We start from the raw sequence: 26,483 nt of genomic DNA on the forward strand, positions 1-26,483 counted from the left end.
CAGCAAAAGGAAGCCTCCCGGTGGACTGGCAAGCCGGCCAACAAAAATGATCAGAGTTTAGTGCCGCAATAACGAACTGTGATTCCTAGCACATCCTCGGTCGTACACAGGTTAGCGGGGCTTGACCCATCAACATGCTGGGACTTACAATTGCACGGTCTCTGAAGCTTAGCCTGTTGTGGGAAGACACACAAAGAATCTGGTGCTGCAGGATGGTGGTATATCCTAAGTCACTCAACCTTGGCCATTTTAAGTTGTGTGGACTTCAACTTCCAGAATTCTTCAATCGAAGACAAGATTTGTAGTTCAGGGTTGAAATGAGAGGTCCCTGATGCTCTCTGAGCTTGTTTTCTTGCAGATGTTTCATTATCCAAACTAGGTAACACCATCTGTGCTAGCTTGTTTTCTTGCAGATGCTAGTAGCGCATGATGATGTTACCTAGTTGGGGTAATGAAACACGTCTGCAAGAAAACAAGCAAGCTCAGAATGTCAGGGACCCCTCATTCTTCAATCGGCATGCAGCCAGTATACTGGCTGGGGAATTCTGGGAGTTTGAAGTCCACACATCTCCAAGTTGTTGAAGTTGAGAAATGTTAGAATAGAATAGAGCTGGAAGGGACCTTGGAGGTCTTCTAGTCCAGCCCCCTGCTCAAGCAGGAGAACCTATACCGTCTCAGACAAATGACTGTTTAGTCTCTTCTTGAAAACCTCCAGTGATGGAGTGCCCACGATTTCTGAAGGCAAAGCTGTTCCACTGGTTGATTGTCCTCACTGTCAGGAAGTTTCTCCTTAATTCCAGGTTGCTTCTCTCTTTGATCAGTTTCCAGCCATTGTTTCTCTTCCTTCCCTCTGGTGCTTTGGTGAACAACCTGGCCCCCTCTGCCTTGTGGCAGCCCCTCAGATCCTGGAAGACTGCTATCATGTCTCCCCTATTTCTTCTTTTCTTTAGACTGGCCAAACCCAAGTCCCGCAGCCGTTCTTCATATGTTTTGCTCTCCAGGCCTTTGATCATCTTAGTTGCTCTTCTCTGAATTTTTTCCAAGCTTTCAACATCTTTTTTGTGATATGGTGACCAAAAGTAGCTGCAGTATTACAGGTGTGGTGTTACTAGGGTTTTATAAAGCGTGATCTTGAGTCTATGCCTTTGTTTATATAACCCAGGATTGTATTAGCTTTTTTGGTTGCTGCTGCACACTGCTGGCTCATAGGCAAGTGATCGTCCACTAGGACTCTGACATCCCTCTCACAGTTACTGTTTTTAAACCAGATCTCGACCAATCTGTATTTGTACCTTTGGTTTTTCCTGCCTAAATGTAAGAATTGCTTTTCTCCACATTGAAACTCATTTTGTTGGTTAGGACCCATTGTTCGAGTTTGTCAAGATCTTTTTGGATCCTGAGTTTGTCTTCTGGGGTGTTGGCTACTCCTGCCAGTTTGGTCCATTGGATGGGCGTGGGCCATTGGGTGGGCGTGGGCCATTGGGTGGACGTGGCTGCGGTGGTAACGGCAGACTGGGTGGGACTAAAAAGTTCAATCAATCAATTCCAGCTTTGCAAGATCTTTTTTTTTCCGTGAGAAGTTGAAATTGACTGATTGAACCTTTTTTTTTTTTTTTGCACATGGCAGCGGAGGCCTAAAGCGAAAAGGTTTTATAAAACCCAGCTGAAGGCCTAGGACTGGGGCGACGGCGCATGTGCCCACAGAGAGGGCTCTGAGTGCTGCCTCTGGCACCCGTGCCATAGGTTCGCCACCACTGGGCTATTGTATTAAGCCTGCAAGGAAGTTAACGTAAATTCTGATCTTGCTTCTTGAAAGCCTTTAAATTCAACTTCAGTTGTACTGGTGCAGTGATTCCATTTCTCCTTAAAACGTGGCAGCGTTATGTTCATTGTTCAGTTAGAAGTGCTGACAATCTTGGGCCTCTGTGATTGGAAAGTTAAATGGCAGTTTGTACTTTCACAATAGGTTGGTTAAGCAAGCAGGTGAAGTGGCAAATATTTTGAACATTACAATCTCATGGTGGATGAATTTGCATCCTATTCAATTGGGACATCCCAAGCTTGATGTAAGAATTGGATCACAGTTACTCTTAAGCGTGGGAACTTTCTGCAAAGTTGTAAAGGGTGCCAATCTTCCCACAGATGGCTTTTTAAAAAAGAATTCTTTTAGTGTAGTGTAGAACATCTTTAATACTTTGAAAAATTAAGAAAAGCAAGTAGATGTTTCTTTTGCTAGATCAGTGTTTCTCAACCTTGACAATTTTAAGGCATGTGGACTTCAACTCCCAGAATTCCACAGCCAGCAATGCTGGCTGTGGAATTCTGGGAGTTGAAGTCCACATGCCTTAAAATTGTCAAGGTTGAGAAACACTGTGCTAGATGGATGAATATAAACCTAGTTACATCTGTATCAGACAGAAGTTGCCAACTTGCAACATCCAGCTGGAAAATATATATGTATATAAATGGGAGAAGCGGCGGCAGTCTTGATTTCGGCCAGTTGCTCCGCTGTCATGAGGGTCTCTGCGGGGCTGTGGGGCGGGTGGCTCTTCTGCCTCACTTGGGTCGGCGATTTCAGGCATGCCCAGCGCATCTTCACCCCTCCTCATCTCCACAAGGCTTCCCATCCCGTTGCAACATCCAGCTGGAAAATATAAATATTTCAAGTTCATTTTGGTTCCAAAATTCTTATTTATTGAATACACAACATAATATTGTCGAAGCAAAATTCACTCTGACTTAGTTTCTGTAAACAATTGCCCTTTGTTATATGGGAACCGTCTGCTTTTCTTCCACACCTGCTTCAGTGTCCTTGGAAATGACTCAAGCTCTCATGGTCTTCAGCAGAATCAAAAAAGTTTCATTTTTCCTTTTAAACACTTTTAAAGCAATATCCCCCCCCCCCCCAAAAAAAAACCTCTAATGGCAAGACTAAACAAAGAGGCACGTAGCTGCCACAGTTTCATTCTTGACCTAACCTCTTTGAAAGAAAGTGGAATAGCTGAACCACTAGAAAACTTCTGGGAATATAAATATATGAATATCAGAGAGCAAAGAGTATGATGTTGCACCTCTATGTATAAACATACAGTAGTGGCCAAAATTGTGGAAACCTTTTGGAAAAAGTAAGCAGTAGAAATGCCACCTTTGGTTAAGTTTCCACCCATTTTTCTTCTAATTTCTTTATAACTGTAGCCTTGTTCACTTAATAATACTATTTTACATCGCTTTCTGGGCGACCAGTCAACTCTTTGCACCATTACTTTAATTTTATTACATTTTTCAAGCTCACTAAATGAAAGAACACAAAAAAAAACCCAACCAACGTGATAGCGATCACATAACACACTGACAAATGTCCTTCTCTCAGCTTCAATACACGACATCAATCACCGAATCCCACCGTGATCTGATTGGCTCATTGCCAAAACAAGATGACACCCAATTGGCTCTCTAAACACTCATGCTCATTGGCTACAATCAGATGAAGGAAAGCTTCATGATATCAACCTAAGCAAGTTGTGCTTCCTTTTTCTGGTTATTTGGCTATAACCTTTCATGGAATACAGTACAGATCATTGAACAAACTTTGTTGCATTACATTCTTGATTAAATTATCTTTCCATTGATATATAATTTTATGGTACTACTCCCCCCCCAAAAGGGGTGTTATTAGCCATCAAACCTCAAAAATACACTTTCCCCAAAAGGTTTCCACAATTTTGGCCACTACTGTAAATGCATTCATCAAAAGAAGTGCACAGTTGTTTGGGAATTTCTGCATCTTGGCATTGCAAAAAAATATTGACTAATCTTGCCCTTTGGTCTGATTTTAGATGCATGCCTAAGGAAGGACTGGTGTAATATCTGAGTACCATAAATTAGCTTAATGACTGCCTTTCCTGCTCCAGGGATGGTAACAACAGCAAAGTACACTTAGCCGCTTTGTAGTTGAAGCGTGAGATCAGATTAACTGGGAAATAATGTGGGGTTTGATGTGTAGTGCCTTAAGCAGAAATGAAAAGAAAAAGCCTTGATATCAATTGAAGGAGAATATTTGTAGCTCAGGGTTGAACTGTGGGGTCCTTGGGGCTCTCTGAGCTTGTTTGTTTTCTTGCGGGCGTTTCATTACCCAACTAGGTAACATCATCGGTGCTAGAAGGGAGTGGGGTAGGAGGAAGAGGAGGAGGAAGAAGCGTGTGGGGTCCTCGCTGCTCTCTGAGCTTGCTTGTTTTATTGCAGACGTTTCATTACCAAACTAGGTAACATCATCAGTGCTAGAAGGAAGTGGGGGTTTGTGGAATAGAGGATGATGGAGGAGGAGGAGGAGGAGGACTGTGGGGTCCTTGGTGCTCTCTGAGCTTGGTTGTTTTTTTTGCAGACATTTCATTACCCAATTAGGTAACATCATCAGTGCTAGAAGGAAGTGGGGTTTGTGGAATGGAGGAGGAGGACTGTGGGGTCCTTGGTACTCTCTGATCTTGACTGTTTTCTTGCAGACGTTTCATTACCCAAACTAGGTAACATCATCAGTGCTAGAAGGAAGTGTGTTTATGGAGAAGGAGAAAGGAGGAGGAAGAATAAGCGTGTGGGGTCCTCGCTGCTCTCTGAGCTTGCTTGTTTTCGTGCAGACCTTTCGTTGCCCAGCTAGGTAACATCATCAGCGCTAGTAAGGAGTGCTGTTTGCTGTCAGTTTGTATTCTGGTGTCTTGCCTGTCTGTGTTGGGTGGGGGAAGACTTAGGGATTCTTTGGGCTGTTTACCGTTGATTCTGTGGCAGTTTCTTGATTGGGGTATTGTTTACTTGATTGTTGGTCTGAAGTTGGCCTTGGAGCTAATCTATGCTGATCTGAGTGCTGATTACTGGTGGGGAGGTGCTGGGATCTTTTTTTTCATTTTGGGCTAGAAAGGAAAGCGTCGTGGTGGTGCAGTGTCAACGCTGCTAACATCAGATGTTTTTGCTTTTAACAACAGTTGGAGCTGCAACCATTTTCTTATGTTTTACTTTTAGAATTAGAGCTAGAATTAGATTATGCTGGGGAGGGGAGGAATGTGCATGAGAGTTCACCTAGACATAACAATACTGGACCTGGTGTGAGAACCAAGGTTATTGAAAGAAGAGATGATAAGAATTGGAGGGCTGGAGAACTGGAGGGAAAGCCTGCATTTCAAACTAATTGAAGAATGTGATTTATGACTGTTAATTGGAGGAGGGAATTGTGTTGTGATACTATGTGCTGAGGGGAGGGGAATCCAGTTTTTGGCTTCAACTGTGTTAGTGCCGAGGCTATGCTTCTCAAATAAAGATTCTTTAAGGTAAACAATGCCTCAGAGTTCTTTGAAGAGTTCAGAACCATGACAGCAGCATTGCAGGCTAATTCTGCCGACTGCCAGCAGTTCGATCTTGACCGGCTCAAGGTCGACTCAGCCTTCCATCCTTCCGAGGTCGGTAAAATGAGGACCCAGATTGTTGGGGGCAAATTTGCTGACTCTGTTAACCTGCTCAGAGAGGGGCTGTAAAGCACTGTGAAGCGGTATGTATGTCTAAGTCAGCGGTTCTCAACCTATGGGTCACGACCCCATTTGGGGTCGATCAACCATTTCACGGGGGTCGCCAACCAAGGCTGTCCGCCATTTTTTCCCCTTTTCCGGCGGGTGCCTTACCTCCCTTGAGCTGGGCCAGCTGGTGGTCGGCCTGCTCCGTCTCTGCTGCTTGCCAGCTACGCCTCGGCCGGCGCAGGGGGCGGAACCACGCATGCGCGGCGCTCCCGGGCAGGGAAAGTCCTTGACTTACGACCGGTTGGGTAGTCCTCGACTTACGACTGGTTTAGTCCTCGATTTACAACCGCTTTAGTCCTCGACTTACAATCGGTTTAGTCCTCGACTTACGACCGGTTGGGGGTCGCGGCATTAAAAAGGTTGAGAACCACTGGTCTAAGTGCTATTGTTAAGTTTAAGCGATGACTAAATGAAAAGTTATAAGTTGAGGACTAGCTGTATTGGGAATGCCATTGATCTAGAGAAGTCTCGCTTGGTTCGTCCGTTTCTTAACTTTCCCAAATTGTACAAACAATTCTCAACTTACGACCAGGGTGACTAATTCTATTGGGGGTGAGACGGCGCCTCAGATACCCCTAAACCCATGCCATACAGGGCTTTAAAGGTCACAACACTTTGGATTGGACCCAAAAATAAACTGACAGCCGTTGCAGCTTGGACAACAACGGTGCTATCCGTGCCACCCTAGAGGCCTCCACAACTGTCTGTGCCGCCACTGCAGCCTGTACCAACTCTAGCATCCAAGTACTCTTCTAGGGTAGCCCCACGTAGAGCGCATTGCAGTAATCAAGCTGATAGATTACCAAAGGCATGAGTGAAGCTCGTCTGGCAGACATTTCCACACCAAGGGACCAAAACTGAGAGAGAAAAAAAAACCTTACCAGGAGAAAACAATAGCTTTTGAATAGGCGGGAAAGTGCGGAAGTTGTTGTTTGCATATTCTGAGTGAAATTTTATTTCTATGCACTTATCTGTAGGTCACACCGCAGACCCGACTTCTTAAGGATGTCCGGATATGAAGAGTTTCCTGCCCTATATTTTTCCTTCAAGGCAGTGACTAACCACCATAACAAAGCTCCAGCAATTATGGTCTCGTCCTACTGTAAATTGCCTAATCTGGTCTCAATCATAGTTTTATTCTGTTGGCCAAAAATGTTTTGGGACAGGTTGTCCTTGACCTACAAGCACAATTAAGGCCAAAATTTTGGTCGGTAAGCAAGAGAGAAGAATGGAGAATAGAATAGAATAGAATAGAATAGAATGGAATAGAATATGGAATTAGAATAGAATAGAATAGAAAATATAGAATGGAATTGAATGGAACGGAACAGAACAGAACAGAAAATATGGAATAGAATAGAATAGAATAGAATAGAATAGAATAGAATAGAATAGAATCTGGAAGGGACCTTGGAGGTCTCCTAGTCCAGCCCCCCGCTCAAGCAGGAGAACCTATACCATCTCAGACAAGTGACTGTCTAGCCTCTTCTTAAAAATCTCCAGTGATGAAGAGCCCACGATTTCTGGTGGCAAGCTGTTCCACTGGTTAACTGTCCTCACTGTCAGGAAGTTTATCCTTAATTCCAGGTTGCTTCTCTCTTTGATCAGCTTCCATCTCTTGTTTCTTGTCCTGCCCTCTGGTGCTTTGGAGAATAGTTTGACGCCGTCTTCTTTGTGGCAGCCCCTCAGATACTGGTACACTGCTATCATGTCTCCCCTATTTCTTCTTTTCTTTAGATTGGCCAAACTCAAGTCCTGCAGCCGTTCTTCGTATGTTTTAGTCTCCAGGCCTTTGATCAACTTAGTTGCTCTTCTCTGAACTTTTTCCAAGCTCCCAACATCTTTTTTGTGATATGGTGACCAAAATTGGCCGCAGTATTCCAGGTGTGGCCTTACTAGGGTTTTATAAAGCGGTAATAGTACTTCTCGTGATCTTGATTCTATGTCTCTGTTTATACAACCCAGGATTGTATTAGCTTTTTTTGGTTGCTGCTGCACACTGCTGGCTCATGGTCAAGTGATCGTCCACTAGATAGTAATAGCAGTAGCACTTAGACTTATAGCGCTGCATAATGCAATATAACAATATGATTAGGTCAGTTTTGCCCCATTTTACGCCCTTTTTCGCCACGGCTATTAAGCAGATCATGTGGTCGTTAAACGAATCAGGCTTCCCCCACTGACTTCGCTTGTCGGAAGCCAGCCAGGAAGGTTATAAATGATGATCATTTGACCCCGGTACACTGCAACTGTCATAAATGTATGCCAGTTACCTAGTGCCCAGATTTTGACCACGTGACCGTGGGGATGCAGCAACGGTGGTTAGTCTGAAAATTGGTCATAAGTCCCTTTTTTTCGGTGCCATCGTAACTTCAAATGGTCACTAAACGAAGGATTGTAAGCCGAGGACTACTTGCATATACAGTCATCCTAAAATTTAATGTTTATTCTGGGGACCGAAGGCTACAGTCTTAAAGTTGCTGATGTTGGTTAATACTGTGCTAATGTGTATTCAGAGCAGGACGGAGCATGGCTAGCTGTTAAGTGGGGAAAAAGTTCTGTGTGGGCAGATTGCTAGTGATGTGGGTGTAGAAGGGAATGTGTGCAGAAGCTGGTTCTACAGGCGAACAAAGGGTTGATTAACAAGCTTCAGAGATCCACAGAATCAGACAGTAACTGGGAATTTTTAGAGCGTGGTTTAAGTAGTGTGACTCCTCATCTTAGCCTATGTATGTATTTATGTGTGTGTATAAACCTATTTCTCACACTCTGAATTTGTGAAGCAGCCTCTTCTTTCTGCTTTCCAGTTCAGAGTCACCTATGAGAGCTAAATTTCTTTCTTTCTCTCTTTCTCTTTCTCTCTCTCTCTTTCTTTTCTTCCTTCCTTCCTTCCTTCCTTCCTTTCTTTCTTTCTCCCTCTCTATTTCTGTCTCTTTTTTCTCTCTCTCTCTTTTTCTTTCTTTCTTTCTCTCCCTTTCTATTTCTGTCTTTCTCTTTTCTCTCTTTCTTTTTTCTTTCTTTCTTTTTTCCTCTCTCTTACTTTCTATCTTTCTTTCTCTTTTTTCTCTTTCTTTCTCTCTTTTTTCTCTCTCTCTCTTTTCTTTCTTTCTCTCTCTCTCTCTCTCCCTCTCTATTTCTGTCTCTCTTTTTTCTCTCTGTCTTTCTCTCTCTCTCTCTCTTTGTTTCTCTCTCTCTCTCTCTTTCTTTCTTTCTTTCTTTCTCCCTCTCTATTTCTGTCTCTTTTCTCTCTCTCTCTCTCTCTCTCTTTTCTTTCTTTCTCTCCCTATTTCTGTCTTTCTCTTTTCTCTCTTTTTTCTTTCTTTCTTTTTTCCTCTCTTACTTTCTATCTTTCTTTCTCTTTCTCTTTTTTCTCTTTCTTTCTCTCTTTTTTCTCTCTCTTTTCTTTCTTTCTCTCTCTCTCTCTCTCCCTCTCTATTTCTGTCTCTCTTTTTTCTCTCTGTCTTTCTCTCTCTCTCTCTCTTTTTTTCTCTCTCTCTCTCTCTCTCTCTCTCTCTCTTTCTTTCTTTCTTTCTCCCTCTCTATTTCTGTCTCTTTTCTCTCTCTCTCTCTTTTCTTTCTTTCTTTCTCTCCCTATTTCTGTCTTTCTCTTTTCTCTCTTTTTTCTTTCTTTCTTTTTTCGTCTCTCTTACTTTCTATCTTTCTTTCTTTCTTTCTTTCTCTTTCTCTCTCTTTTTTCTCTTTCTTACTTTCTCTTTTTTCCTCTCTCTCTCTTTTCTTTCTTTCTTTCTTTCTTTCTTTCTTTCTTTCTTTCTTTCTTTCTTTCTTTCTTTCTTTCTTTCTTTCTTTCTCTCTCTCTCTCTCTCTCTCTCTCTCTCTCTGTCTTTCTTTCTTCCTTCCTTCCTTCCTTCCTTCTTTTCAAAAACCACAGACTGAAAGTTCTCCTGATTTCATCGGATTTTTTTTTTTTACTTTTGACATAAGCATTGCCTTTTAGCAAATACAGCAACACGGATGAATGCAAAATAAATTGTAAAGTAATCTACCTGTGGGTTGTACCACAGGTATAATTCTGAGAAACTTGAGAGCACTGTCTACTTTGTGCCGGAAGGCAACTCCCACGCCGTTTTGTGTATGCTGCTAGGAGTTGCGTGCAAGTGAGATGGGTGGCTATATAAATTCAGTAAATAAATTTATTCGGTAGAATGGCCCAACTCCAAAGGAGGAACTGATAGATCAGTGCTCTTATTTTGGTAAATAAGACAAAATCCCCATGGCTTTGTCTAAAACACACATGGATTCTTAAGCTAAATGCAGTATGTGGAAACTGCTAATGAAAACACAGTTCAAAAGTTGCAGAAGGAATTTTGCTCAAGAAAATTCATCTTTTCTGTACTGGAAAGAAATCCACACTGACCTGAACAGGGAATCAGTGAAGCTTTGATAGTCAAAAAGAAAGCTGATTTCCTTGATTCTTATTCAGTGTCCAAGTTGCACAATTACTGGTGAAACCCTGCATCTATCTTCAACCACACCTTTCTAATGATAGGAAGTCCTATGTACCGTAGTATGTGGGATCATCACCACACCCAAAAACTAAACTTTGGGTCACGCAGTTTAGGTGGAACCCTTCCTGAAACTGTGTTTTGCATGTTGTTGTTAGTTGCGAAGTTGTGTCTGACCCATCGCGACCCCATGGACAACGTTCCTCCAGGCCAGGGGTAGGCAACCTTGGCTCTTTTATGACTCGTGGACTTCAACTCCCAGAATTCCTGAGCCAGCATGGCTCAGCTTGGAAACCTCTCCCTTTCCCCTCAGCGTGGCTGGCTCAGGAATTCTGGGTGTTGAAGTCTACGAGTCAAAAAAGAGCTAAGGTTGCCTACCCCTGCTCTAGGCCTTCCTGTCCTCTACCATCTTCTGGAGTCCATTTAAGTCATGCCTACTACTTCAGTGACTCAATCCAGCCACCTCATTCTCTGTTGTCCCCTTCTTCTATTTCCCTCCATCTTTCCCAGCTTTAGGCTCTTCTCCAGTGAGTCCTTCCTTCTCATTAGCTGGCCAAAGTACTTGAGTTTCAACTTCAGGATCTGGCCTTCTAAAGAGCAGTCAGGGTTGATCTCCTCTAGGACCGACCAGTTTGATCGCCTTGCAGTCCAGGGGACTCGCAGGAGTCTTCTCCAGCATGTGTTTTGCTAGCTGGGTCTTTACTGTAGGATCAGTGGCTTTCTTCATTTATCCAAGATTGGTTCCCTTAGATCAGTGGCTTTCAAAATAGGCAAAGTTAAGATATGTGATGTCAGCTCCCAGAAGACTTACAAAATACAAATTTCAAGATGGGCTTGGCAGGATATTCATTTACAGTTTTTTTTTAAACCTTTCACCCATGGGCCACTTTGAAAAGTTGTAGGAGTAATTTGCATCTTAAAGCATACAACCAACACGTTAATAATAGCCCTTTTGCCTTTCTAACGTAAGGGCCTTGTGATGTTTTTAGAGCAGTTCTGTGAAATTGAGTAATAGTTCACTGCGTCAGCATCCTATAGGTAGTCCTCGGCTTATGACCGTATTAGGACTGGAATTTTGGTTGCTAAGTAGTGCAGTCATTAGGAAAGCGATAACATGAACATGCTTGTGAGAAGCCGGCTAGGAAAGACTCAGATTGTGATTACGTGAATGCAAAATGCTGCAACCATCGTAAATGCAAGCCAAATTGTGATAATGTGATTGTGCGGGAATGTTGTGACCGGCCGGGAGTGTTTTTCCAAGGGGGTCAACACTTTGAATATTCATTAAACATTCGTAAGTTGAGGACTAACTATATTGTGAACTAACCCAGTGGTGGGGAACCTATGGCATGGGTGCCAGAGGCGGCACTCAGAGCCCTCTCTGTGGGCACACGCGCCGTCGCCCCAGTCCTAGGCCTTTAGCTGGGTTTTATAAAACCTTTTCGCTTTAGGCCTCCACCGCCGTGTGCAAAAAAAAAAAAGGTTCAATCAATCAATTTCAACTTCTCGCGGGGAAAAAAAAGATCTCGCAAAGTTGGAATTGATTGATTGAACTTTTTAGTCCCACCCTGTCTGCCGTTACCACCGCAGCCACGCCCACCCAATGGGCCACGCCCACCCAGCACCTGACGATGCATAAGTGGGTTTTGGGTTGCAGTTTGGGCACTCAGTCTCTAAAAGGTATGCCATCACTGCCCTAACCCTTAAGTCGTGATCATTATCTGCTGAATTTTGGCCATAAACGTGTTTATTTTTGAATCATAAAAAAAATAAAATCCAGTGTTGGATGAAGTATGCCACCTCCTGCTCTCGGCAGCTGCAAAGTAAGATGTTTTATCTATTTAGTAAATCAACATCCCATTTATTTTGTAGGTTTCCTTTGCACTACCTAAACAATTTTGGTCATGATATTTTATGTGGTTAATTATGGAAATAAATCTTTGGCAATCCCAGTAATTGCTTTGTGACCTTCTTACTCCTTTCTGTTTTGCTCTGTCTTAGCCTAGCCACACCTACAAACTCTTGGCAGGTAACAAAAAACTTCTTAAAAACTTCCAGTGTTTGAGCATTCACCGCTTCTGGAGGCAGGTTGTTCCACTGGTTAATTGTTCTCACTGTCAGGAAGTTTCTCCTTAGTTCTAGGTTGCTTCTCTCCTTGATGAGTTTCCATCCGTTGCTTCTTGTCCTGCCTTCAAGCGCCTTGGAGAATAGCTTGACTCCCTCTTCTTTGTGGCAGCCCCTGAAATATTGGAAGGCTGCTATCATGTCACTCCTGGTCCTAATGTTGATAAACAAATTCACGTTTTATTAAAAAAAATATGCCTGCATTCATCTGTCTCAAAATCTGACTCGCAACAGATCTGCAGAGTTTGAAATACAGTTTTGTCCGTTGAAAAGTTTTGTGAAAAGAGTCTTCTCATTCTCTGGAGCTGTCTTTGGTGGTTCCACCTCATACCCTTTGGTAAATCAAACATACTTGATATGTACTCCTTGTATCAAGAGGTATGAACTGGAAAAACCAAAGTGTTCCTTAAAGCATCGTGTAAACATAGTGTTTGGAAGCTGTTAAATTGCCTTATTGTTTTACACTTGATGCTTTGTAAATGTGGCGTTCCTTCCAAAGGCAGAAATGTTTGTTCTTTCTAGAACTCTTCAGCTGACCCAGGACGTTCGGATATGTGCCAGAAAATTTGCAGAGAAAGCCATAAAATTAGATTAGCTAATTTTTTCACTGGAAAAAAAAAACCCAACCGGAAAATAAGCCCTAGCAAGATTTTTCAGGATGCTCGTAATATAAGCCCTACCCCAAAAATAAGCCCCAGTTAAGATCGTCAGCCAGACGGACACATTTAGTACTGTATTTCCCTGAAAATAAGATCTAACCAGAAAATAAGCCCTAATGCTTCTTTTGGAGAAAAAAATAAATAAAAGACCAGGTCTTATTTTCGGGGAAATACGGTATCAACAGAACTGAATAGATACTGGAGTTTGTGGTGATGTTTAGACTGGAAATTGGCATTTTTGTCCCCTTGTTGAGTCCTTTCCAAGGAACCGAGATAGGCAGATGTGGATTTTTGATTATCTTAAAGTCCCAAAGGTGCTTTTTCAGCAGGCAACTGGACTTTCTGGTTTTCCTTTGAAGACGTTTCGCTTCTTATCCAAAAAGCTTCTTCAGCTCTGACTGGATGGTGGGGAATGGCAGGATTTATACTCCTTGCAGACAGCTGGTCATTTGCCTTCTTTTAGCGAGTCGTTGAGGCCATTTGGAGGTTTATCTGTGTCCTCAGGGTCACCTGAGTGGTGCAAATGGGTGTGGAGCCTTCTCTGCTGCAGGATATTTTCTGCCCTGGATCCCTTCACTGTTGAAGACAGGCGCAGGCGGTTGGGGACGAGTCTACTACGTTGTCTGCATCTCAAACTAAAGCCCCAATGTTTGCTGTAGTTTCCATCCATTCCTTCTTGTCCTGCCTTCAGGTGCTTTGGAGAATAGCTTGACTCCCTCTTCTTTGGGGCAGCCCTTCAAATATTGGAAGACTGCTATCATGTCACCCATAGTCCTTCTTTTCATTAAACTAGACCAGGGGTGTCAAACTCAGTTTCACTGAGGGCCGCATCAGCATTGCGGTTGCCCTCGGGGGGCCGGGTGGGTGTGGCCAGAGTGGGTGCAGCCTACTGGGTGGGCGTGGATGGAGCGGGTGTGGCCTACTGGGTGGGCGTGGCCAGTTCTACATCATTCGTGTCAAGGGTGCCTATGGGGGCCTGGGCAGGAGTGGGACAGATCTGAGGGTCTCTGGCAGAAGGGGGTGGGACCGGGGCAAGTGCCAAGGCATGGTCCACCAGGGCAAGTTCCAAGATGGCCACCACAAAATTGTACATTGGTTCCTGGCTGGCCTGGGCCAGGGCCAAGGCAGCGGGGGCCGTTCCCTCACTGTTTCCAGGATGGCTTCGCGGGCCACATGAAACCACTTCGTGGGCCGCATCTGGGCCTTGTGTTTGACATGTCTGAACTAGACATACCCAATGCCAGCAACCATCCTTCATATGTATTCCAAAGATGCTTTTTTCACGAGGCAACTGGACTTTCTTGCTTTCCTTTGAAAACGTTTTGCTTCTCATCCAAGAAGCTTCTTCCGCTCTGACTGGATGGTGGGGAATGGAAGGATTTATACTCGAACGTCTGTCGACCAGTAAACGTAAGAAAAATCTCTCAGCAACTCCGGTGAACCTCCGAATAGACACAGGAGTCCTAGTACCCACACCTCGGAAGAACCTTGACGACTTTCCTGTCAATTTCCTTCAACTTACTCAAAATCTTGTCAAGAACGTGCTATGCCTTCGGCAGTGATAAAACTGTTCGCGGAAAACGGGTTACCACCCAAATTGTAGCAATAATGGCATTGCTAAAAATGGTGTTAGTGGTTCCTACGTTAGTCCTCGACTTACAGCCGCAGTTGAGCCCAGAATCTATGTTGCTACGTGAGAAATTTCTTGAGCTTTGTCCCATTTTACGACCTTTCTTGCCACATCTGTTAAGTGAATCCCTGCCGTTGTTAAATTAGTAACCCGGTTGTTAAGTGAATCTTCCCCATTGTGAATTGGCTTGTGTCAGAAGGTCACAGAAGATGGTCACATGACCCCAGGACACTGCAACCATCATAAATGTGGGCCAGTTGCCAAGCATCTGAATTTTGGTCACATGACCATGGGGATGCTACAACGGTCCTAAGTCCCTTTTTTCACTGCCGTTGTGAGTTCGAACAGTCACTAAACAAACAGTTGTAGGTCTACCTGTACCATACATGCATCTTTATTAAGTCTAGTTTTGCCGAGCACCATTTGAAGTGAAGACAGTTTTCTAGCCTGTTCTCCAGCCTTAGTGCAACAAACTGGCAAATCTAGACAGCATACTAAAAAGCAGAGACATCACCCTGCCAACAAAAGTACATATAGTCAAGGCCATGGTTTTCCCAGTTGCAATGTATGGCCGTGGAAGTTGGACCATAAGAAAGGCTGAGCGCCAAAGAATGGAGACCTTTGAACTATGGTGCTGGAGAAGACTCCTGCGAGTCCCCTGGACTGCAAGGCGATCAAACCGGTCAGTCCTAGAGGAGATCGACCCCGACTGCTCTTTAGAAGGCCAGATCCTGAAGTTGAAACTCAACTCTCATACCAAAATCTGATATTCCAATTACAAATCTTATCTTTCTTATCTTTCTAATTATGATAATATTTCTATTTCTATCAATTATCTATTCTCCACCATATTCAAACATCTAGTCAGTAATATAATAGCCCATAGGCTGAGCTACTTGATGATAACACTAGCAGATCTTAGACTTCTTCAGGTAAGGCTGAAAAGGCTGAACTCCTGGCAGTACAGGTAGTCCTCACGTTACAACAATTTGTTTAATGATCATTCATCATTACAAAGGCACTGAAAAAAGTGACATGTGTGGCTGTGAAAGTTGGACCATAAGAAAGGCTGAGCACCAAAAGAATTGAGGCCTTTGAACTATGGTGCTGGAGAAGACTCCTGCGAGTCCCTTGGACTGCAAGGCGATCAAACCGGTCAGTCCTAGAGGAGATCAACACTTTAGAAGGCCAGATCCTGAAGTTGAAACTCAAGTACTTTGGCCACCTAATGAGAAGGAAGGACTCACTGGAGAAGAGCCTGATGCTGGGAAAGATTGAGGGCAAGAGAAGAAGGGGACAACAGAGAATGAGGTGGCTGGATGGAGTCACTGAAGCAGTAGGCATGAGCTTCAATGGACTCCAGAAGATGGTAGAGGACAGGAAGGCCTGGAGGAACATTGTCCGTGGGGTCGTGATGGGTCGGACACAACTTCGCAACTAACAACAACAGTATTGCCGAGCACCATTTGAAGTGAAGGCAGTTTTCTAGTCTGTTCTCCAGCCTTAGTGCCAGAAACTGTACCGTATCTGAACTGAGCTGCATGGAAAGCAATCTACAGGCAACATCTGTCTGCAGGGAAGTCTGCTTTTCCCATTTAAAATCGGAGAGTGACTCAAAACAAGAGGAAACTTGCATCAGAATCTCATTAAGAGACATCCCTTAGTTCATCAGCACATCGGGATGAAAAGAGGCGGCGGTTAAAAATAGTTGGTTATCGTGGCACCAAATATCTGGCAAAAGAACCGTTTTCCGTTGCCTTGAAGGGTTTGAAGGACTCTTAAAAAAAAGGGAAGATCCTACTGTGTTGAATTTCTCTTGGGTATTGTTTCAGTTGGCTTGGGAGGACATGAAATCTGTGTCTCTTCACTGAAGCAAATAGGGATGTCATAAACCCATCTATATCGATAAAAGGGGAGGTTTAACAAACCTGAGCAAATTGTTTAGGAGTGGCGATGGACGCCCAGTGCAGATGGTGTTAAAAAGAAATTGGAGAGTCATGTTATTAATGATTAGTCAGATTGTTGATTGTGATCTGTATCACAGCTGCTAGGAGTCCACACTGACAGAAATACAGTAGCTTTTGTTTTCATGAGTGTAAGATTCACAAATGCATCGGGCCAGTGACTGAGTAGAAGAATACTAGATAAGTTGTTAATACCACTTAAAGTGTTCATACCACTTTACAAGGCCTTGGTAAGGCCACACTTGGAATACTGCATCCAGTTTTGGTCGCCACAATATAAAAAAAAAAAAGATGTTGAGACTCTAGAAAGAGTACAGAGAAGAGCAACAAAGATGATTAGGGGACTGGAGGCTAAAACATATAAGGAAAGGCTGCTGGAATTGTGTATGTCCAATTTAATGAAGAGAAGGATGAGGGGGGACATGATAGCAGTGTTCCAATATCTCAGGGGCTGCCCCAAAGAAGAGGGAGTCAAGCTATTCTCCAAAGCGCCTGAAGGCAGGACAAGAAGCAACGGATGGAAACTAATCAAGGAGAGAAGCAATCTAGAACTGAGGAGAAATTTCCTGACAGTTAAAACAATTAACCAGTGGAACAACCTGCCTCCAGAAGCGGTGAATGTTCCAACACTGGAAGTTTTTAAGAAGAGACTGGACAGCCATTTGTCTGAAATGGTATAGGGTTTCCTGCCTGAGCAGGGGGTTGGACTCAATGACCTCCAAAGTCCCTTCCAACTATTATTATTATTATTATTATTATTATTATTATTATTATTATTATTATTATTATTGTCGTTGTCGTCATCATCATCATCATCATCATCATCATCAATTATCGCACAGTCAGCCAGATGTTCAGACTGGATTTGGCATTTTTGTCTACCTATCGAGTCCTTACCCAGGACCTGGGATAGGCAGATGGGGATGTTTGATGGTATTACAGATATCGTCGCAGCATGGAAGCAGTTCCTAGTAAGGCCGCCTTTTGCAATTTACTAATGGCGAATTTGTCAATGCCAGTGGTGTCCAAGTGGTGCTCCAGTTGTTTTGGGATTGCACCCAAGGCAATTATTATTATCATTATCATTATCATTATCATTATTAGAGAGTTTCTGAGAAAAAAGACAGCAAATCATGGCCATGCAACTGTGGGATACTGCATATGGCCATAAATGAAGGCCTGTTGCTTCAAATCCAGGTTGTAAATACCATTTTTGTGGTCCATCATAACAGTCATAAGTCGAGGACTATCTTAAGTGTTCATTTGCAACCTGTTTCCCGTCCTTTCCTCCAGTTCCAGGGTAACCCAATGACCTTCAGTTATTGAGGGTGACCTGAAACTGACTCTCCCAACATTTAACCATTACATCATCCTTGATATTATCAAAATGCACACCCAACCTCTAATTCAAGTGATGTTGAATTACATAAGGGAGAAAATAAATGTGGTGTAAGCAAAGAAGGTGTGGTATAAGGTTATTCCTACAATGTATATTCTGTCTGCCTACTCAGGAATACTCACGTAATTATTACTAGATGCTTATCCTCAAGGAGGATCAATGTGGGTCACCAGGACAATGGCAGCATTGTTGGCATCAGCATGACAGGTTGAGTAGAGCATCCAAATAAAAAAGAAATAAGGACAAATAGAGTACTGTATATGATGCAGGAGGGGGACAATTGGAGAATATTGAAGAAAACCATTTAGAACGGGTAGGCAACCTTGGCTCTTTTATGACTCGTGGACTTCAACTCCCAGAATTCCTGAGCCAGCGTGGCTCAGCTTGGAAACCTCTCCCTTTCCCCTCAGCATGGCTGGCTCAGGAATTCTGGGAGTTGAAGTCCACGAGTCATAAAAGAGCCAAGGTTGCCTACCCCTGATTTAGAAGAAGTCCATGGCTATGAGAAGGATACTATACTGCACAAGTGAGGCAACACTTGGAATATTGCATCCTGGTCACCACAAAACACAAAAGATGTTGAGATCCTAGAAATAGAGAGAAAAGAAGGGGAGGAGAAGAGAAGAAAAGAGGAGAGAAGAGAGAAGAGCAACAAAGATGATTAAGGGTTTGGAAGCTGAATTGTATGATGAAGAGTTGAGCTAGGAATGTCTATCCTAATGAAGAGAAGGACTATGGGTGATATCGCAGCTGTCTTCTGGGACGTCAATCAGAATAGAGCTGGGAGGGACCTTGGAGGTCTTCTAGTCCAGCCCCCTGTTCAAGCAGGAGACCTTATACCATTTCAGACAGGTGGCTGACCAGTCTCTTCTTGAAAAACCTCAAGTGAAGAACCCCCAAAACGTCTGAAGGCCAGCTATTCCACTGGTTGATTGTCCTCACTGTTAGGAAGTTTCTCCTTAATTCCAGGTTGCTTCTCGCCTTGATTAGTTTCCATCCATTGTTTCTTGTCTTGCCTTCTGGTGCTTTGGAAAATAAGTTGACCCCCTCCCTCAAATACTGGAACACAGCTATCATGCCCCCCCTAGTTCTTCTTTTCTCTAGACTTGGCCATTCCCAAATCCTGCGACCGTTCTTCATATGTTTTAGTCTCCAGGCCTTTAATCATCTTAGTGGCTCTTCTTTGCACTTTTTCCCAAAGTCTCAACATCTTTTCTATAATGTGGTGACCAAAACTGGATGCAGTATTCCAAATGTGGCCTTACTAAGGCTTTATAAAGCGGTACTAATACTTCACGTGATTTTGATTCTATGCCTCTGTTTATCCAACCAAGGATTGTATTAGCTTTTTTGGCTGGGACTGTCACGGAGAAGGAGGGATTAGAAGGAGCAGAAGAGGACAGGACAAGAAATAGCAGAGGGAAGATCATTAAAGAAAGATCCAACCTAGAACTAAGGAGAAATTTCCTGACAGAGAGAATAATTAAATAATGGAGCGGCTTGCCTCTAGAAATTGTGGGATCTATATGTTCCTTTCTGGAATAGAATTATTCTTTTAGAATACTTTGGAAAAAAAAAGTGTTCCCTTTGTTGGGGAATTATGACATAGGACCAGAACAGAACAGACTAATAGATTTGGAAGGCTTAAATTAAATAAGTTAAGTTTAGGAATTTAGGAATTTTTTTAATGCAGTTTTTAACGTCTTCTTTGTTTTTTTGTCTGTTTTTGTAAACCAGTGGTTCTCAACCTGTGGGTCGGGACCCCATTTGGGGTCGATTGACCATTTCATGGGGGTTGCCAAGCAAGGCTGTCTGCCATTTTTTTTGTCCGTCATTTTTTTCCCCTTTTCCGGTGGGTGCCTTACCTCCCTTGGGCTGGGCCAGCTGGTGGTCGGCCTGCTCCGTCTCTGCCTCTTGCCAGCTACGCCTCGGCCGGCGCAGTGGGCGGAACCACGCATGCGCGGCGCTCCCGGGCAGGGAAAGTCCTCGACTTACGACCGGTTGGGTAGTCCTCAACTTACGACCGGTTTAGTCCTCAACTTACGACCGGTTTAGTCCTCGACTTACGGCCGGTTTAGTCCTCGACTTACAACCGGTTGGGGTCGCGGCATTAAAAAGGTTGAGAACCACTGTTGTAAACAAAAATTCTTTTTTTTAATATATTTTTTATTAATTTTTTTTAACAAGCATAAGTCACTCAATAATTGGTAAACAGTGTGTTGTCTGGGTTACATTTGTAAAAACACTCCTTAACAGTTGATTTCTATAATCTGTATTCCATATATTAATTTTAATTGATTTCCTCTTTCCCCAAAACATCCTTTTTTGCAAACATTAATACAATTCTTATTGTTTTAATAAATGAAAATTAAGTATATAATTTTTCCAATATTCCTAAAAAATAATCATCATATTAGTATAATATTTCTTTTCTTTTCAGTCATTTGAGTTGCCTTATCATCAATTCTGTTACGACCCTTATTTTAGTTTGTTTCTCCCACCAAATTCTAATTATTTTTACTAGTAAAGGTTTTCTCAACAGTTAGTTATATTTACATTGACAGATTTAATTCTGTTTTTCCCATATAAGCCATCTCACATTTTTACATTTCTTAAGGAATAGATAAGAGAGTAAAAAGAGAGAAGAAGAAAAAGAAAAGAGAAAATAAAAAATAAAAAATAAAAAAGAAGGAAGAAAAGCAAGAGCAACAAAACATAAGAAATAACATACTACTTAGAATATATATCCCTCCTAGGTTAATATATATTTATTTCCTCAGATTTCTTATTCTTTTTAACCATAGTTAAGAATATATTTAATCTTTAGACATTCCATTCAATAGATCTAGTCATCTAATCCCTTAACTCTGATTCAAAACATTTTTTTTAATATACTTTTCTTAAATTCAGTCACATTTAAGTATCTAAAACATTTCATCCCTCTGAAAATGGTATATTCCAAAATTCTTTTTTGGGAGTTTTGTATTTTAACTTTTTGAAAAGAAAAAAAAAGTAAAAAAAAAAATAAAGAGGAAGGGGATATTCCTGGCAGACTGTCTGCATTGTGAATTTCCAGTCTGGAAGCTGGGAAGCTTTTTAACAGGATGTGATGTGCTCAGGATGAAGTTTGGGCGATAGCTGTCAGTGTTAGGGGTAGGCATAATTTTGTGCACACTAAATTTCTCTGGGGTGTTCCTGAAAGTGGAAATGCCTCATGATATCAAAACAAGCCATAAAGCCCAGCTTCTTTATCTCACTGGAAGTTTTTAAGAAGAAACTGGACAGCCATTTGTCCAAAATGGTATAGGGTTTCCTGCCTGAGCAGGGGGTTGGACTAGATGACATCCAAGGTCCCTTCCAACTTTATCATTATTATTATTATTATTATTAAATGCTAATTTGCATAGCTTGTCTGATGTTTCTGTTTGGGGGGAGGGGGGAAAGGAGACGTGAGGGATCTTTTGAACGTGGTAGAAGGGAAGTGACTACGGAAAAAGTGCGAACCCAGAAAAAATAACAACATATGAGTTGGTTTGCCACATAAGAAAAGTTGACACAATTTCCTTTCTTCTTCAGTGCAAAACCAAGCCTTTTGAAATGGAGGGGGGGGGGAGGAGAGATGATTCTTTGGAAAAACAGTTGAAGTGCTAGGTTGCATGGCAAAACAAAGAATAAAAGGAGTTAAGCGTGACTGGATATGTTTTCTCTCTGTAGGAAGGCACTGTTTTCCTTTTCTGAACCAGCCTGATGAAAAAACGGGTGAGGGGAAACTGAGGCTGGGATAGGACATAGAACAATAAAGTNCTTGCAGACAGCTGGTCATTTGCATTCTTTTTAGAGAGTCGTTGAGGCCACTTGGAGGCTTATCTGTGTCCTCAGGATCATGGGTGTGGAGCCTTCTTGGAACTGCTGAAAGGACAGTTAAAGGAAGTTGAATGAGTTTTAGAACAGTTCTTGCACGATACGGAAGCCGTCACTATTTTGACAAGCGCCTTTTGCCCAAGCCACCAAAACTGTAGCAATAATGGCATTGCTAAAAATGGTGTTAGTGGTTCCTACGTTAGTCCTCGACTTACAACCGCAGTTGAGCCCAGAATTTATGTTGCTACGTGAGAAATTTCTTGAGCTTTGTCCCATTTTACGACCTTTCTTGCCACATCTGTTAAGTGAATCCCTGCCGTTGTTAAATTAGTAACCCGGTTGTTAAGTGAATCTTCCCCATTGTGAATTGGCTTGTGTCAGAAGGTCACAGAAGATGGTCACATGACCCCAGGACACTGCAACCGTCATAAATGTGGGCCAGTTGCCAAGCATCTGAATTTTGGTCACATGACCATGGGGATGCTACAACGGTCCTAAGTCCCTTTTTTCACTGCCGTTGTGAGTTCGAATAGTCACTAAACAAACAGTTGTAGGTCTACCTGTACCATACATGCATCTTTATTAAGTCTAGTTTTGCCGAGCACCATTTGAAGTGAAGGCAGTTTTCTAGCCTGTTCTCCAGCCTTAGTGCAACAAACTGGCAAATCTAGACAGCGTACTAAAAAGCAGAGACATCACCCTGCCAACAAAAGTACATATAGTCAAGGCCATGGTTTTCCCAGTTGCAATGTATGGCCGTGGAAGTTGGACCATAAGAAAGGCTGAGCGCCAAAGAATGGAGACCTTTGAACTATGGTGCTGGAGAAGACTCCTGCGAGTCCCCTGGACTGCAAGGCGATCAAACCGGTCAGTCCTAGAGGAGATCGACCCCGACTGCTCTTTAGAAGGCCAGATCCTGAAGTTGAAACTCAACTCTCATACCAAAATCTGATATTCCAATTACAAATCTTATCTTTCTTATCTTTCTAATTATGATAATATTTCTATTTCTAGCAATTATCTATTCTCCACCATATTCAAACATCTAGTCAGTAATATAATAGCCCATAGGCTGAGCTACTTGATGATAACACTAGCAGATCTTAGACTTCTTCAGGTAAGGCTGAAAAGGCTGAACTCCTGGCAGTACAGGTAGTCCTCACCTTACAACAATTTGTTTAGTGACCATTCATCGTTACAAAGGCACTGAAAAAAGTGACATGTGTGGCTGTGAAAGTTGGACCATAAGAAAGGCTGAGCGCCAAAGAACTGAGGCCTTTGAACTATGGTGCTGGAGAAGACTCTTGCGAGTCCCCTGGACTGCAAGGTGATCAAACTGGTCAGTCCTAGAGGAGATCAACACTTTGGAAGGCCAGATCCTGAAGTTGAAACTCAAGTACTTTGGCCACCTAATGTGAAGGAAGGACTCACTGGAGAAGAGCCTAATGCTGGGAAAGATGGAGGGCAAGAGAAGAAGGGGACGACAGAGAATGAGGTGGCTGGATGGAGTCACTGAAGCAGGAGGTGGGAGCTTAAATGGACTCCAGAAGATGGTAGAGGACAGGAAGGCCTGGAGGAACTTTGTCCCCATGGGGTCGTGATGGGTCAGACACAACTTCACAACTAACAACAACAACAACAGTATTGCCGAGCACCATTTGAAGTGAAGGCAGTTTTCTAGTCTGTTCTCCAGCCTTAGTGCCAGAAACTGTAAAGAGGGGCACCAAGATATGGTACAGTAATCTACATAAAAGACCATGGGTTGAACTCTTTTGTACCGTATCTGAACTGAGCTGCATGGAAAGCAATCTACAGGCAACATCTGTCTGCAGGGAAGTCTGCTTTTCCCATTTAAAATCGGAGAGTGACTCAAAACAAGAGGAAACTTGCATCAGAATCTCATTAAGAGACATCCCTTAGTTCATCAGCACATCGGGATGAAAAGAGGTGGCGGTTAAAAATAGTTGGTTATCGTGGCACCGAATATCTGGCAAAAGAACCGTTTTCCGTTGCCTTGAAGGGTTTGAAGGACTCTTAAAAAAAAGGGAAGATCCTACTGTGTTGAATTTCTCTTGGGTATTGTTTCAGTTGGCTTGGGGGGGACATGAACTCTGTGTCGCTTCATCAAAATAAATAGGGATGTCACGAACCCATCTATATCGATAAAAGGGGATGTTTAACAAACCTGAGCAAATTGTTTAGGAGTGGCGATGGACGCCCAGTGCAGATGGTGTTAAAAAGAAATTGGAGAGTCATGTTATTAATGATTAGTCAGATTGTTGATTGTGATCTGTATCACAGCTGCTAGGAGTCCACACTGACAGAAATACAGTAGCTTTTGTTTTCATGAGTGTAAGATTCACAAATGCATCGGGCCAGTGACTGAGTAGAAGAATACTAGATAAGTTGTTAATACCACTTAAAGTGTTCATACCACTTTACAAGGCCTTGGTAAGGCCACACTTGGAATACTGCATCCAGTTTTGGTCGCCACAATATAAAAAAAAAAAAAGATGTTGAGACTCTAGAAAGAGTACAGAGAAGAGCAACAAAGATGATTAGGGGACTGGAGGCTAAAACATATAAGGAAAGGCTGCTGGAATTGTGTATGTCCAATTTAATGAAGAGAAGGATGAGGGGGGACATGATAGCAGTCTTCCAATATCTCAGGGGCTGCCCCAAAGAAGAGGGAGTCAAGCTATTCTGCAAAGCGCCTGAAGGCAGGACAAGAAGCAACGGATGGAAACTAATCAAGGAGAGAAGCAACCTGGAATTAAGGAGAAGCTTTCTGACAGTGAGAACAATTAACCAGTGGAACAACCTGCCTCCAGAAGTTGTGGGTGCTCCAACACTGGAGGTTTTTAAGAAAAGACTGGATAGCCATTTGTCTGAAATGGTATAGGGTTTCCTGCCTGAGCAGGGGGTTGGACTAGATGACCTCCAAAGTCCCTTCCAACTATTATTATTATTATTATTATTATTATTATTATTATTATTATTATTGTCGTTGTCGTCGTCGTCATCATCATCATCATCATCAATTATCGCACAGTCAGCCAGATGTTCAGACTGGATTTGGCATTTTTGTCTACCTATCGAGTCCTTACCCAGGACCTGAGATAGGCAGATGGGGATGTTTGATGGTATTACAGATATCGTCGCAGCATGGAAGCAGTTCCTAGTAAGGCCGCCTTTTGCAATTGACTAATGGCGAATTTGTCAATGCCAGTGGTGTCCAAGTGGTGCTCCAGTTGTTTTGGGATTGCACCCAAGGCAATTATTATTATCATTATCATTATCATTATTAGAGAGTTTCTGAGAAAAAAGACAGCAAATCATGGCCATGCAACTGTGGGATACTGCATATGGCCATAAATGAAGGCCTGTTGCTTCAAATCCAGGTTGTAAATACCTTTTTTGGGGTCCATCATAACAGTCATAAGTCGAGGACTATCTTAAGTGTTCATTTGCAACCTGTTTCCCGTCCTTTCCTCCAGTTCCAGGGTAACCCAATGACCTTCAGTTATTGAGGGTGACCTGAAACTGACTCTCCCAACATTTAACTATTACATCATCCTTGGAATTATCAAAATGCACACCCAACCTCTAATTCAAGTGATGTTGAATTACATAAGGGAGAGAATAAATGTGGTGTAAGAAAAGAAGGTGTGGTATAAGGTTATTCCTACAATGTATATTCTGTCTGCCTACTCTGAGGAATACTCACGTAATTATTACTAGATGCTTATCCTCAAGGAGGATCAATGTGGGTCACCAGGACAATTGTAGCATTGTTGGCATCAGCATGACAGGTTGAGTAGAGCATCCAAATAAAAAAGAAATAAGGACAAATAGAGTATTGTATGTGATGCAGGAGGGGGACAATTGGGGAAAACCATTTAGAACAGGGATAGGCAACCTTGGCTCTTTTATGACTCGTGGACTTCAACTCCCAGAATTCCTGAGCCAGCATGGCCCAGCTTGGAAACCTCTCCCTTTCCCCTCAGCATGGCTGGCTCAGGAATTCTGGGAGTTGAAGTCCACGAGTCATAAAAGAGCCAAGGTTGCCTACCCCTGATTTAGAAGAAGTCCATGGCTATGAGAAGGACACTATACTGCACAAGTGAGGCAACACTTGGAATACTGCATCCAGTTCTGGTCACCACAAAACACAAAAGATGTTGAGATCCTAGAAATAGAGAGAAAAGAAGGGGAGGAGAAGAGAAGAAAAGAGGAGAGAAGAGAGAAGAGCAACGAAGATGATTAAGGGTTTGGAAGCTGAATTGTATGAAGAATAGTTGAGCTAGGAATGTCTACCCTAATGAAGAGAAGGACTATGGGTGATATCGCAGCTGTCTTCTGGTACTTCAATCAGAATAGAGCTGGGAGGGACCTTGGAGGTCTTCTAGTCCAGCCCCCTCTTCAAGCAGGAGACCTTATACCAGCGGTTCTCAACCTATGGGTTGCGACCCCATTTGGGGACGATCAACCATTTCACGGGGGTCGCCAAGCAAGGCTGTCCGCCATTTTTTTCCCCTTTTCCAGTGGGTACCTTACCTCCCTTGGGCTGGGCCAGCTGGTGGTCGGCCTGCTCCGTCTCTGCCACTTGCCAGCTACGCCTCGGCTGGCGCAGGGGGCGGAACCACGCATGCGCGGCGCTCCCGGGCAGGGAAAGTCCTCGACTTACGACCGGTTGGGTAGTCCTCGACTTACGACCGGTTTAGTCCTCGACTTACGACCGGTTTAGTCCTCGACTTACGACCGGTTTAGTCCTCGACTTACGACCGGTTGGGGGTCGCGGCATTAAAAAGGTTGAGAACCACTG

General features: G+C 43.0%; 1 protein-coding gene across 1 annotated transcript in view; it reads left to right on the plus strand.

Moving 5' to 3' along the window:
• Positions 1 to 26,483, plus strand: part of PRCP (prolylcarboxypeptidase) — a 48,985-nt gene that overhangs the window by 241 nt on the left and 22,261 nt on the right. The window lies entirely within an intron of this gene.

This window comes from Protobothrops mucrosquamatus, unplaced genomic scaffold, assembly GCF_001527695.2.
Source record: "Protobothrops mucrosquamatus isolate PMUCROS unplaced genomic scaffold, P.Mucros_1.0 scaffold3552, whole genome shotgun sequence".
Taxonomy (NCBI): domain Eukaryota; kingdom Metazoa; phylum Chordata; class Lepidosauria; order Squamata; family Viperidae; genus Protobothrops; species Protobothrops mucrosquamatus.